The sequence below is a fragment of the Microtus pennsylvanicus genome, chromosome 11 (genome assembly GCF_037038515.1).
Source record: "Microtus pennsylvanicus isolate mMicPen1 chromosome 11, mMicPen1.hap1, whole genome shotgun sequence".
Taxonomy (NCBI): Eukaryota; Metazoa; Chordata; class Mammalia; order Rodentia; family Cricetidae; genus Microtus; species Microtus pennsylvanicus.
In genome coordinates, this window is record NC_134589.1 from 18,890,079 (window position 1) to 18,902,845 (window position 12,767).

Here is a 12,767-nt window from a genome sequence, read left to right on the forward strand (position 1 = left end):
AGAGCAGACAATGCTCTTAACCGCTGAGCCATCTCTCCAGCTCTTGAAATCTCTTTTTCTGTAACTAAGGTTAACCTCCTGTCTCTGTCACCTAAGCTGTGGAGGTGCAGTATGCATTGCCAAATCCAGTTGATATTACAAAAAAGAAAAGAAAAAGAAGTGTGTTTAACTTCATAAGAAACTGTAGGGGCTGGAGAGATGGCTCCCCAGAATCCACGTGGTGGCTAATGTCTGTAGGGCCCAGCCACGAGGCCTGAGTCTCAGCAGTTTACCATAAGGCAATACCTGGTTCCAAAAAAAGACCACAAACTACAATCACCCAAGGCACAATCCAGGAACAGACTGGTGGAAGGAAATTCCTAACATTCCAACCTTTTAGATAGGATAACCTGCCAGCACACACCCATCATTCCTCCTCCCCCACTTCTAGACAATCAGGGGTACTGAACCTTAGAAATCCCTCACCTCCACCTTTGCTATTATACAAACCCAACCTTAGCTGCTCAGGGCCTCTCTAATCGTGCCAATACACTGGACACACGGAGAGTCCCAGTTCGAACTTGAATAAGAATAAAGGCTCTTTGCTTTTACTTACAGGACTCAGTCTCCTAGTTGGTTTTGGGGGTGGGGAATAACTCTGTGATCTGGGCATAACAATGACCTTCTGTAATTCCATTTTCAGAGGATCTGACTCTGACAAGACCAGCTCTCAGCAGACCAGAGGAACTGGTGAGGAGGTGTGGTGTGGTGAAACTGCACTCAGGAGTTTATCTGAGGGGTCAAAACTCAATTCTTACCAAGTTGCCATAAGGCTAAGAACCTCCAGGGGTATTAAGGCTGAGCAAGGCAGCCGTAGGCTCCCAAAAGTCAGTAAATGAGTCTGAGACAGCCTGCCCTTTTCTGAATAGAAATGGAGGATCAGTGGATGTGGGGGTGGGCTGACGGAGGAGGGAGGGAGGAAGGAGGGGAACTGTGGCCAGGATGTAAAATAAATTAATTAATTAAAAATAATTCTTTACAGCCGGGCGATGGTGGTGCACGCCTTTAATCCCAGCACTCGGGAGGCAGAGGCAGGCAGATCTCTGTGAGTTCGAGGCCAGCCTGGTCTACAAGAGCTAGTTCCAGAACAGTCTCCAAAACTACAGAGAAACCCTGTCTCGAAAAAACCAAAAAGCCGGGCGGTGGTGGCGCACGCCTTTAATCCCAGCACTCGGGAGGCAGAGGCAGGCGGATCTCTGTGAGTTCGAGACCAGCCTGGTCTACAAGAGCTGGTTCCAGGACAGGCTCCAAAACCACAGAAAAACCCTGTCTCGAAAAACAAACAAACAAACAAAAAAAACCAAAAAAAAATAATTCTTTATTATTCTCTTTCTGCTTCGGATCTGTTCTGTCCCTGACATGTTCTACCCTGTTGCCTCCTTCTTCTTCTCAGTTGTAATCTCTCTATATTTCTTATTTTTCTCTTGTCCCTTTTACACCTTCCAAGACAAAAATTTCTATGCAAGGAAAGATTACTGGGCGGTGAGCCGGGCAGTGGTGGCGCACACCTTTAATCCCAGCACTTGGGAGGCAGAGGCAGGCGGATCTCTGTGAGTTCGAGACCAGCCTGATCTACAAGAGCTAGTTCCAGGACAGGCTCCAAAACCACAGAGAAACCCTGTCTCGAAAAACCAAAAAAAAAAAAAAACCAAAACAACAACAACAACAAAAAAACGATTACTGGGCGGTGGTGTGGTGGTGGTGCACACCTTTAATCCTAGCACTTGGGAGGCAGAGGCAGGCAGATCTCTGTGAGTTTGAGGCCAGCCTGGTCTACAGAGTGAGTTCCAGAATAGGCTCCAAAGCTAGACAGAAACCCTGTCACGAAAAACCAAAAAGAAAAAAAAATCACAAATCTAAACATATATGTGTGTGTGTGTAATATATAACAATATATATATATATATATATATATATATATATATAAAACACATATATAAAACAATCAGTCATTTCTACTTTAATTTTCTCAGAGTGCACATCCACTCATCAACATTTTTTTATAAATCATACCAGGAAGCTGAGGGCAGAAACGGATACAAGAAATTAATCATCACCTTTGGTCACCAGCCCATCTTTAGCAAGAAAGGCAGGTCAGCTGGTAATAACCAGGCTGCCTTTGTTCTTGTCCCTGACCTCAACGAGTCCCTCGCCCCTGACCTCAGCGAGTCCATGACTCAGCTATTAAAAGTGTGCCTTTCTAAATTTTAATTTGTCCCCCAAGATTTTCGACATCAAAGCCATGAACAGAAACATCTTAATACAACTTTGCTAACAATCTACATCTCCAAATTCTTCCTAAAGGCAGTGGTTGCAGAATCGTGAATCTGCTTCAGCAGCAATGCTTGGAGAAAGCCAGTCACTCTCATTGCACGTACCAGTGACACTGCCCAGTGAGGGACTAGAAACCCCGTGAGAGTTTTCATGGATGGATTAGGAGGGACACGGTGACCTCAAGGGCAGTAAGCAGAGCTCAATAACAGCATGAGGTCCTCAGGACTTGAGTCCTGGATTCTGCTTCTCCAAGGCACATCCACTATGGTTCTGCTGACCGTGAGCTGTTTTCCCTGAGTTCCCAAGCTGCTTACTGTTCCTCTCATATGTCCCCCCACTTTTCTGACCTCTGAGGACACTGTACATGTGTGGTACATAGACACACATTCAGGTAAAAAAAAAAAGACCCATACACATTAAATAAATAGATAAATCAGAAAAAATAAAAAAAAGAATCAAGTTTTTTCCAAAGTGACCACACCAGCCATCAATGGGAGTTCCTGCTGTTCTTTGTCCTTCACCAGCATTTACTTCCCTTTAGGTGTGATAGCCTCTAAGTACAGCTGAACATGGTGGGAAACTCTTCCCCACATAGTCCTGTGACCAGAGGAACCTCGAGTTCTCTTATCAAAGCAGTTTTTCAAATTAGTTAAAAGTATTCTTACTCTTGAACCTGCTGTAGGTGGAATATAACCAATTCCCTTAGAGTCTCTGTCTCTCTGTGTCTCTTTGTCTCTGTCTCTCTGTGTCTCTGTCGCTCTATCTCTGTGTGTCTTTGTTTCTCCCTTTGTCTGTCTCCCTGTCTCTCTCTCTCCTTCATTCTCTCCACAACAGACCCACGTTTGTTTTTGTTTTTTGTTTGTTTTGATAAAGAGAGCCTCACGTTGTAACCCAGCCGGGCCAGGACCTCACTGTGTAACCCAGGCTGGGTCACATGATGATCCTCCTATGAGGCACACAAGTGCTAGGATTACAGGCAGGAGCCACCGTACCCCACTACTCGGCTTCTTTGCAATACCCTTCAACCCTTCTTCAGCCACGCCTTCCTTGGCTTCAGCTTCATCATGCAAATCATCAACTCTTTATGCTTTTCCTCCTGATTCTCCATTAAACTTGGCTAGAAGCAGCCAACAATATCCATGCCACAGCCCAAATGTGAGGCTGCCTTGAAATTTCCCCCATCATTACTTTTAAGTATGTGTCTGTGTCTGCATGGGTGTGTGCGCACGAATGCAAGGCCCTGGAGGGTCAGAGGCACCAGACCCCCCCCATATTAGTTACTCTTCTATTGCTGTAATAAATACCATGTCCAAGGAGATTTATAAAAGAAAGCATTCAATTGGGCTTCAGCTTCTTGAGAGTTAGAATCCATGATGGCAGAGCAGAGGCAGGGCAGCAGGAACAGCTGAGAGCCCACAGCTCAAGTCAAAAGCAAGAGACAGAGAGCACACTGAGGATGGTGGGAAGCCACACCTTCTCAAACAAGACCACACCTCCTAATTCTTCCCAAACAGTTCTGCCAACTGTGGACAGAGTATTCAAACATATGAGCCTCTGGGGGCTGTCTTAGGGTTTCTATTGCTGATATAAAAGACCAGGAACAAAAGCACCATTTGGAGGAAAAGGTTTATTTTACCTGTTTGTTAATAAGTTCATCATTCAGGGAAGTCACCTATATACATAAAATTAAAGTGTGTGTGTGTGTGTGTGTGTGTGTGTGTGTGATTTAGACAAGTTCGTTGCTAACACGTGGCATGAATAGTCCCTAGTCAATTCTCAGTACAATCCTCATTCCCATCTGAAACTGTGAGCACTATTATTGCTGTCTGTCTTTCTGTTGGCATTCTGGTCTTCTGGACTCCACCAGAATTGACCACTAAGTTCTGCTTATATTGTTTTAGACCAGTGATTATCAACTCTCGTAATGCTGTGACCCTTTAATACAGTTCCTCATGCTATGGTGACTTCAACAACAAAATTATTTTCATTGCTACTTCATAACTTGAATTATGAATCATAATGCAAATATCTGATATGCAGAATATCTGCTATGTAACCCCCAAAGGAATCTTGACCCACAGGTTGAGAACTGCTGTTCTGGAATTTCGGTAATCCGAATCTCTAAATTTCTCCCTTACATCAGTTCCAAAGGCTTCCAAAAGTTTGGCTTTGTGGCACATACCTATAATTCCAAGATGCCTTTAATAACTGCTGCTATTGCAACTGTAGTTGTTGTTATTCTTCTTTTTCTTTTTATTTTTTGATTTTTCGAGATAAGGTTTCTCTGTAGCTTTGGTACCTGTCCTGGAACTAGCTCTTGTAGAGTTCAGGCTGGCCTTGAACTCACAGAGTACGCCAGCCTCTGCCTCCCAAATGCTGGGATTAAAGGCAGGTGCCACCACCTTTTGGCCTTCTCCTTCTCTTCTTCTTCTTCCTTCCTCTTTTTCCTCTTCCTTCCCCTCCTCTCTTGCTCCTTCAAAATATTTCTCTGTGTGGATGTACTTGTAAATGCAGATGTATCCCTACAGCTGGATGAGGACGCTGGAGTCTGATGACCACAGGCAAGACAGCAGTCGCATTGACTCAGTTTCTAGTTTTTGTCAATGGGCCCTTCTCCTCACCCCCCACCCCCCAGCTCTGTGGAGACAATGAAGAACAAGGCAGCTAGCTGAGTAAGGAGGGACGCTTCACTCTAGGCCATGAGTAGAAGTAGGAAATAAACTTTGCAAATCAATTTCTTAGCCCCTGAGAGTTACGAAGGTGATATAGCCCAGTGGTGGTGAGACAGATGCCTTTAATCCCAAGCAGTCAGCTGGGAAGCAGAGACAGGTGAATCTCTGTGAGTTCAAGACCAGTCTGGTCTACAGAGTTCCAGGATAGCCAGGGCTACACAGAGAAACCTTGTCTTGCGGGGGGAAAAACAAAAAATACAAAGAAGTGGCTGGAGAGATGGCTCAGCAGTTAAGAGCAGTCAGTGGAAGAGGACCCAGGCTCAATTCCCAGCACCCACAGGGCAGCTCACCACTGTCTGTGACTCCTGTTCCAGAGGATCTGACACCCTCACGCAGACATATAAGCAGGAAAAACACCAATGCACACAAAACGCAAATAAATAATTTAAAAAAATACAAAGAAGTTTGGAGGGATGGCTCAGCAGTTAAGAGCCCTTGACTGTTCTTCCTGACTTCAATTCCCAGCACCCACATGGTGACTCACCAACATCTATAGTAGGGTCTGATTCCTTCTTCTGGTTCGCACGAAGACAGAGCACTCATATGCATAAAATACATGAGTAAATAAATCTTTAAAAAAGTAAAAACCACAAGGTGACAGAAAGGGGAGGAAATTTGGGGAGCATATTTGTAGGAATGATCAGACATTTACCAGAAACTGAAGGAGCCTCCACTTCTGTTCTGGTGTGTTTGTTTGTTTGTTTGTTTGTTTTGTGGGTCTGTGTGTGACTGAAGGAGGTCTATGCCCTGCTGTTCCTGTGGAAGGTCAGAGGACAACGCTCAGGAGTGAATTCTATCCTCTATCCTTCTAGGGCAGAACCTTGTTGAGGATGCCCACAGATGGGCATCCTCAAAAATAGCAGCAATTCAGCTAGGTAATAGTCAAGGTAACCATCTCCCATCGCCCTGGTTCTTACTTCCACCCCTCATTCTTGGGGGTGCTGAGGCAAGAAAGCCTACTCTGTCTAACTTATTCAACATGACTGTGGGTGTCATTAAGGGGTCCTAGAGGAGTGGAATTTTGCCTAGTTAACCTTAGACAGGTTTTGTTACTGTCCAGTTGTGGGCCTACACCTAGATGGTTATCACTTCAAACGTTATGACCTCTGCCTCATTATTTAGTTAAGACCAGAAAGTTTGCTGCCCAAAGAACAGAAGTAACACTTCTGTAACATCGATGCAGAAGTATTGGTGGGGCCTCTTCAACAGAGACAGCTGAAGTTTGGTCCTGGAGCTGAGACCCGTTTTATTTTATTTATTTAATTAAATTAAATTAATTAATTAATTTTTTGAGACAGGGTTTCTCTGTGGTTTTGGAGCCTGTCCTGGAACTAGCTCTTGTAGACCAGGCTGGCCTCGAACTCACAGAGGTCTGCCTGTTTCTGCCTCCCGAGTGCTGGGATTAAAAGCGTGCATTACCACCACCTGGCGAGACCCGTTTTAAAAAGCCTATGGGCTTGCCTTTTGACATCACTGCAGTGTAGATAAAAATAGCAGACTATATTAGGTGTTCATCATGGCTCCTGGTGATTTTACCTTTGAAAGAGCACGGTGTTTAACAGTAGAGTAATAGCCATTTCATTGCCCATCATGGAACAGCTGGGGCTGGGGCCTTAGGTTCATCATCTTGGCAACTCAGCAAGTAGAGGCAAGATTGCATATTCAAAGCTAGTCTGGATGATAGTGAGTTCAAAGCCAGCTGAGACCCTATCTCAAAATAAAAAGTAAAATGAGGCCTGAGGCAGTATCTCAGTATAGAGCACTTAGCTGACCTGCGTGAGACCTTGGGTTTAATTCCCAGAGCTCCAGTCAATCAATCATAGGTTAGCACATAGGAAGGAATCCAGCCTTTCAGAAAGTCAAATAAAGATAGCTGTGTTCCTATGTGGCCATTAATATTAGAGGCGTCTTAGCCCAACTTCTATTACAGGGCCCATGTCTTGGCGTCTAAATGCCTTGGCAGTGACTGCCTCAATAGGTCAGAGGTGCAAAGCCTGAGGCAGACAACAACAACAACAAAAAAAGTAGTCTATACCTTGAAAATAAAAGTGTTAAGTAGCCGGGTGGTGGCGCACGCCTTTAATCCCAGCACTCAAGAGGCAGAGGCAGGCAGATCTCTGTGAGTTCGAGGCCAACCTGGTCTACAAAGCAAGTTCCAGGATAGCCAGGGCAAACACAGAGAAACCCTGTCTTTAAAAATACAAAAACAAAACGAACCAAAAATGTTAAGCAGCTAGAGTATTTACCTTGACTTTTTTTACTCTGTTAATAGAACTACATTGGAAGTCAAATCTTTATCAGGGGATAATTGAATGTATATCAAAATAAATAGCTGGACGGTGGTGGTGCACACCTTTAAGCCCAGCATTTGGGAGGCAGAAGCAGAGGCAGTCAGGCCTCTGTGAATTCAATGTCAGCCTGGTCTACAGAGTGAGTTCCAGGACAGACTCCAAAGCTATATAGAGAAACCTGTCCTGAAAAACCAAAAAAAAAAAAAAAAAAAAGAAAGAAAAAGAAAAAAAGAAAAAGAATCAAATTACATAATGGTTATATCTAAGAGAGGCTAGAGAATGTATTCCTGAAAAAGCTGGTGAGACTATACATCCATGCATCTCAAGAGTATATATAGTCTCTGCTCTGTGGCTGGTCAGTGCTTCCTAAGGATCTGTTGTTATTGCTGCCTCCCAGTGCTGAGATTACAAGTGCATGTCACTGCCCCCAGCGTTTCCTGTGAGTGCTGGAGATTGAACTCAGGTCCTCATGCTCACCCAGCAGACACTTTATAGACTGATCCGTCTCTCCGTCCTGTTTTGCCCTGACTCAGCGCCCATCTCATTTTGCACCGCTCTCTTCTCTGACCCTGATTAGTACAGGGACGTGGACAGCACTTATGTTTCTTTAGTTTCCAAATGTGGGTATGAGAACGGGGACAGGAAGGTGCTGGGCTGTGTTGATGTCCAGCCTTCAGGCACTACACAAATTTATTAACACACACAAGAGTCTTCATGTAATGGCTTTCCTCACTGAAGTCCTGTGTCCCTCAGAGTCACATTAGACTCAGAAAGCTTAGCACAAACTGAAGGTGCTAGAAAGGTCCCTCCAGTGGCCCCTCTGATAGGCCGGCTTCACTCTAGGCTGATGATGGCACCACCAGTGTGGCTGGTGACTGTGGTAGCTCCTGGAGCCCTGCCTTGAGATCTTGGGACAGCAGCTAGCCTAGTGCTGAGCACAATGCTGAGTCCTCAGATCCATGCTAACACCATTCAGGTTTCCTTTACCTCACTAAAGGGCGTAAGAGGCCCTCCTTTTTTATTTATTTATTTTCTTTCAAGACAGCCCTGACTGTCCTGGAACTTATGTAATCATCTGTCCCGTCCCTTTAAGAGACAAGCCACGCCCACTCCCTCCCCCATCCGCTGAGGCAAGCTGATCTTCAGCTTCCAGCCTGAGTTTCTTTCTTTTCCATCTCTCCCATGAAGAGGCAGAGTCTGCCTCTCTGCATCCCCCCTTCTCTTTCTCTCTCTCTCTCTGCCTCTCCGCTCTTCTCCCCTTTTCCCTTTCCTCTCCATAACACACTAAATAAATATTCAACCTCACTCTGCATGGTGTGCCTATCTGCCTGTCTCTCACCTGCAGTATGGCTCCCTGCCAGGAACCAGCTGCCTTTGGAGATCTGAGGCGTGGTCTCCTGCACAGTCCCTGCTGCCTGGGGCTGACTGCTCTGGGACCTGCTGCCTGCCTCTGTTTGGGGACCTGCGGCATGGTCTCATGGCTCACTGCCCACTGCAGCCACTCGGGATCCTGCAACATTTTTTACTTAATCCATTACATTAGTGCCGTTACTTTTACCAGTACAACTTACTCTGTAGACATGGCTGGCCTTGAATTTAGAGCTCTGCCCCTGCTTCTGCCTCCCAAATGCTGGAATTAAAGGTATGCACCTCCACCACACCACCTGACTTATTTATTTATTTTGCTGTTGTTGTTATTGGTCTCCCATGTAGCCCTGGCTAGCCAGGAACTCCCACTCAGAGTTCCACCTGCTTTTGTCTCTCAGTGCTGGAATTAAAAGCGTGCACCACTACATCCATCTTGGTTTTCCTTTTTTTTTTAATTAAAATTTTGGCCCTTTTGAGATGTTCTTACAGAGTTCAGGTTGATGAAAATTTTCTCTGTAGCCAAGGATGGTTGTGGACTCATTCTTCAGTCTCTAGCTCCCAAGTGCTGAGTTGATAGGTGTTCATTGTCACAAATCTTAACAGTTCTCGTTTGTTTGTTTGTTTGTTTGTTTTGTTTTTTGAGACAGGGTTTCTCTGTGTAGCTTTGGTGTCTGCCCAGGAACTCACTCTGTAGCCCAGGCTGGCCTCAAACTCACAGAGATCTGCCTGCCTCTGCCTCCCGAGTGCTGGGATTAAAGGTGTGCGCCACCGCTGAGCTCAGTTCTCATTTATGAGAATACTCACTGATAACCTAGCTAGGAACCATGCTGTTATGCAGCAATCTCCTCTAAAATGAAGAAGATAAACTTTCTGTATTAGAAGGAAGATACAGAATCGTCTAAAGAGTTGAAACTTCCTATTCTGGGAGGGGGAGGGAAATGGAAGATGGTGGTGGGGAGGAGGCAGAAATCTTTAATAAATAAATAAATAAACTCTTTTTAAAAAAAAGAAACTTCCTATTCTGCAAGGAGGCACTTAAGTTCAGAAGTAAACAACAAAGGAAGTCCCTGAAACTGAACAAATATACTAGGCCCCTCCTTCCCTGATCATATACAAACAGTAAGGGCTGCTAAGGGATACTTTGAGGCCAACCAGGCTGCCTGGAACATTCCTAAACCAGCTGAGCTGCCTGAAAGAAACTCTCCAACCCATGTGGGTGCCGGCAAGTTGTGCAGTGCTGTCCAGTTTCTAGCCTTTGTGAGCCATCATCCGTACTGATGGGACCTTGTCAGTATGGCTGTCCTTGAGTCATTTCTGCCCCTGTAAATAATTCCAATAGTCTAGGCAGTGGTGGTGCAGGCCTTTAATCCCAGCTCTCACAGAGACAGGTGGAGATCAAGGTCAACCTGAGCTACTGAAGGAGTTCAAGGAAAGTCAGAGCAACACAGAGAAACCCTGTCTCAAAAAAAAAAAAACACCTCCCCCCAACAAAACCAAAGAGCTAGATCCAGTGGCAAAGCTGCTGAGCTCTGGGATAGGAAGCCCAGATCCAGTTTGTGTCTCCACTTTTTTTCTTTACTCAGCCTCATTTTCTGTTATCTTTCTCTTCTGTAAAATCAATTACATATAAAAAAAATTACTGAATGAATTAAAATAAAGAGCCCTAGCACCTACCCTATGTAAAGAAAGAGAGAATAGGGGGAAAAAAAAGTCTTACCTAAAAGGACACACAAGAGATTAAAACAATACACGTAGGTTGCCATGGTAACAGGCCATGTCCATTACCAAGCCCGATCCTGATGCCAGAAAAGTTCTAGAAGGTTCAACACATTGTCAAACACATGCCAGGCCTTTGTCAGGAACTCCAGGTTGATCTCCTTGAGTCTTTCAGAAATGAGGTCCCCAAAGCTGGCAATTGTGACAGATTCCCTCCATCCCCCCCCTGCCCAGACATGAGTGCCCCAGAGGTCATGTGGGAGGAAGCTTTGCTAACAATCCTAGTCTTTGGGGTCAAACATCCCTGCCTTACTTACAATGGATACAGGACAACAGGAGGTCAACCCTCCTGAACACCCACCAGCTGATCAGTAGCTTTCCTGTACACAAGGATCAAACTACACATTTGGGTCATCGAATCTGTTATCAAATTTTGACTCATACTGGACCCATTTTCCTTTCCAGGAGTGTGGAACCAATGATAGCTCTGGGCCAACTGAAGACTAGAAGAGAATTTTGTTTGTTTGTGTGTTTTGTTATTTTTGTTTTTCGAGACAGGGTTTCTCTGTGTGTAGTTTTGGAGCCTGTCCTGGAACTCAGGCTGTAGATCAGGCTGGCCTTGAATTCACAGAGATCCAGCTGCCTTTGCCTCCCAAAGGTCACCGAGAGAAAAGACAAGTTCTACTGCTGCCCAGCAGAGAATTTTGTTCTAAAAGGCAAACTTGCAAATCAGCTTCTGCACCCTTAGGGTTGGGAGGTCCTAAATGTCAGGTAGAAAGAGGAAGGGTTGGGCTTATAGGAGGAATAAGTCTCCACCCTGGTGCCCTTGGAGATCAGAAGGGGGCATCTAATTCCCTTGAAACTGAAGTTAAGGATAGTTGTGGGTTGCCATGTGGATGCTGAGAATCGAATCCAAGTCCTCTACAGAGCAGCCAATGCTCTTAACAACTGAGCCATCACTCCAACCCACTGTTATATTTCTTTCTAGTCATTCCCATAGCAACTGTCAGCTGTCATGGCACCGGGTAGGGGGATCAGGAAGAATGGGACCTGCGCAATGCCTGGACTCCTCGCTTTTTTGAACCTAGGACCTCTGGAAGGGCAGCCAGTGCTCTTGATGATCGAGCTGCCTTTTCCGGCTCTGGAAAGTACATCTTTGTGAAAAGCAATTCCTAGAGTTTTGTTTCCAACCAACTTAAAATTCTGTGTTCCTTTAGCCTGTCACCCCTTACATTCTATTGTTCCCAGTGCACTGGATCCTGATTTGTACTTGTCTTTCAGAAGAGTGACTTTTGGGTAAAAAAGAAACCAGGGTGGGCCAGATGGCTTAGCAGGTAGATGCTGGCTGCCAAGCCTGAGAACCTGAGTTTGATCCCTGGTAGGAGTCAGCTAGAAAGTTGTCTTCTAACCTCTTCAGGTCCACTGTGGGATGGCGTGCTGTGTACAGACACACACACACACACACACACACACACACACACACACACACACACAAAGCTAAAATGTAACAAAAATAAATAAACCCAAGGTTTAAAAAGAAAGATGAACTCTTTCTTTGTTGTTTCTTTTGACACAGGGTCTCACTATATGTAGCCCTGGCTGGCCGGAAACTTGCTGAGGGACTTTGGCGACTCAGTACTGCTCTCCTCCCACCTCCCCCACTGCTTCTCAGCCTTTTATTCTCCTTGGGTGAGACAGGATGACTGTGGTCTAGAGACACATTGCTTTCTCACGCTTGGAAGGCCAGAACTCTGCTGGCATGAGTTCTACTAGAACCCCACAGACAAACAGTCTCTCCTGTAGGAGATCTTGTGAGGAACAGAATGTTCTGGAATCTTCCAATTCCCTAGCCGGGCGGTGGTGGCGCACGCCTTTAATCCCAGCACTCGGGAGGCAGAGGCAGGCGGATCTCTGTGAGTTCGAGGCCAACCTGGTCTAGAAGAGCTAGTTCCAGGACAGGAACCAAAAGCCACGGAGAAACCCTGTCTCGAAAAATCCAAAAAGAAAAAAAATCTTCCAATTCCCACCCAGAAGCAGGAGGGGAGTTTTCACAGATACATGAGGCAAGGACTTGATGAAGTGGGGGGTCAGCTCTGAGGGGTCTCGGAAGCTGTTTCCAGCCTCTCCCACCCCAGCCTCGAGCAGATGATGACTGCATTTCCTGTTTTCACCACCAGCTGCTCCTTCTTTCTTCCCAGATTCTGGATTCTTTGTATCCCATGCTTTCTTTGCTACTTTTCTTTTCTTTCTTTTTTTAATATTTATTTATTATTTATTATGTATACAATATTCTTTCTGTGCCAGAAGAAGGCACCAGACCTTGTTACAGATGGTTGTGAGCCACCAT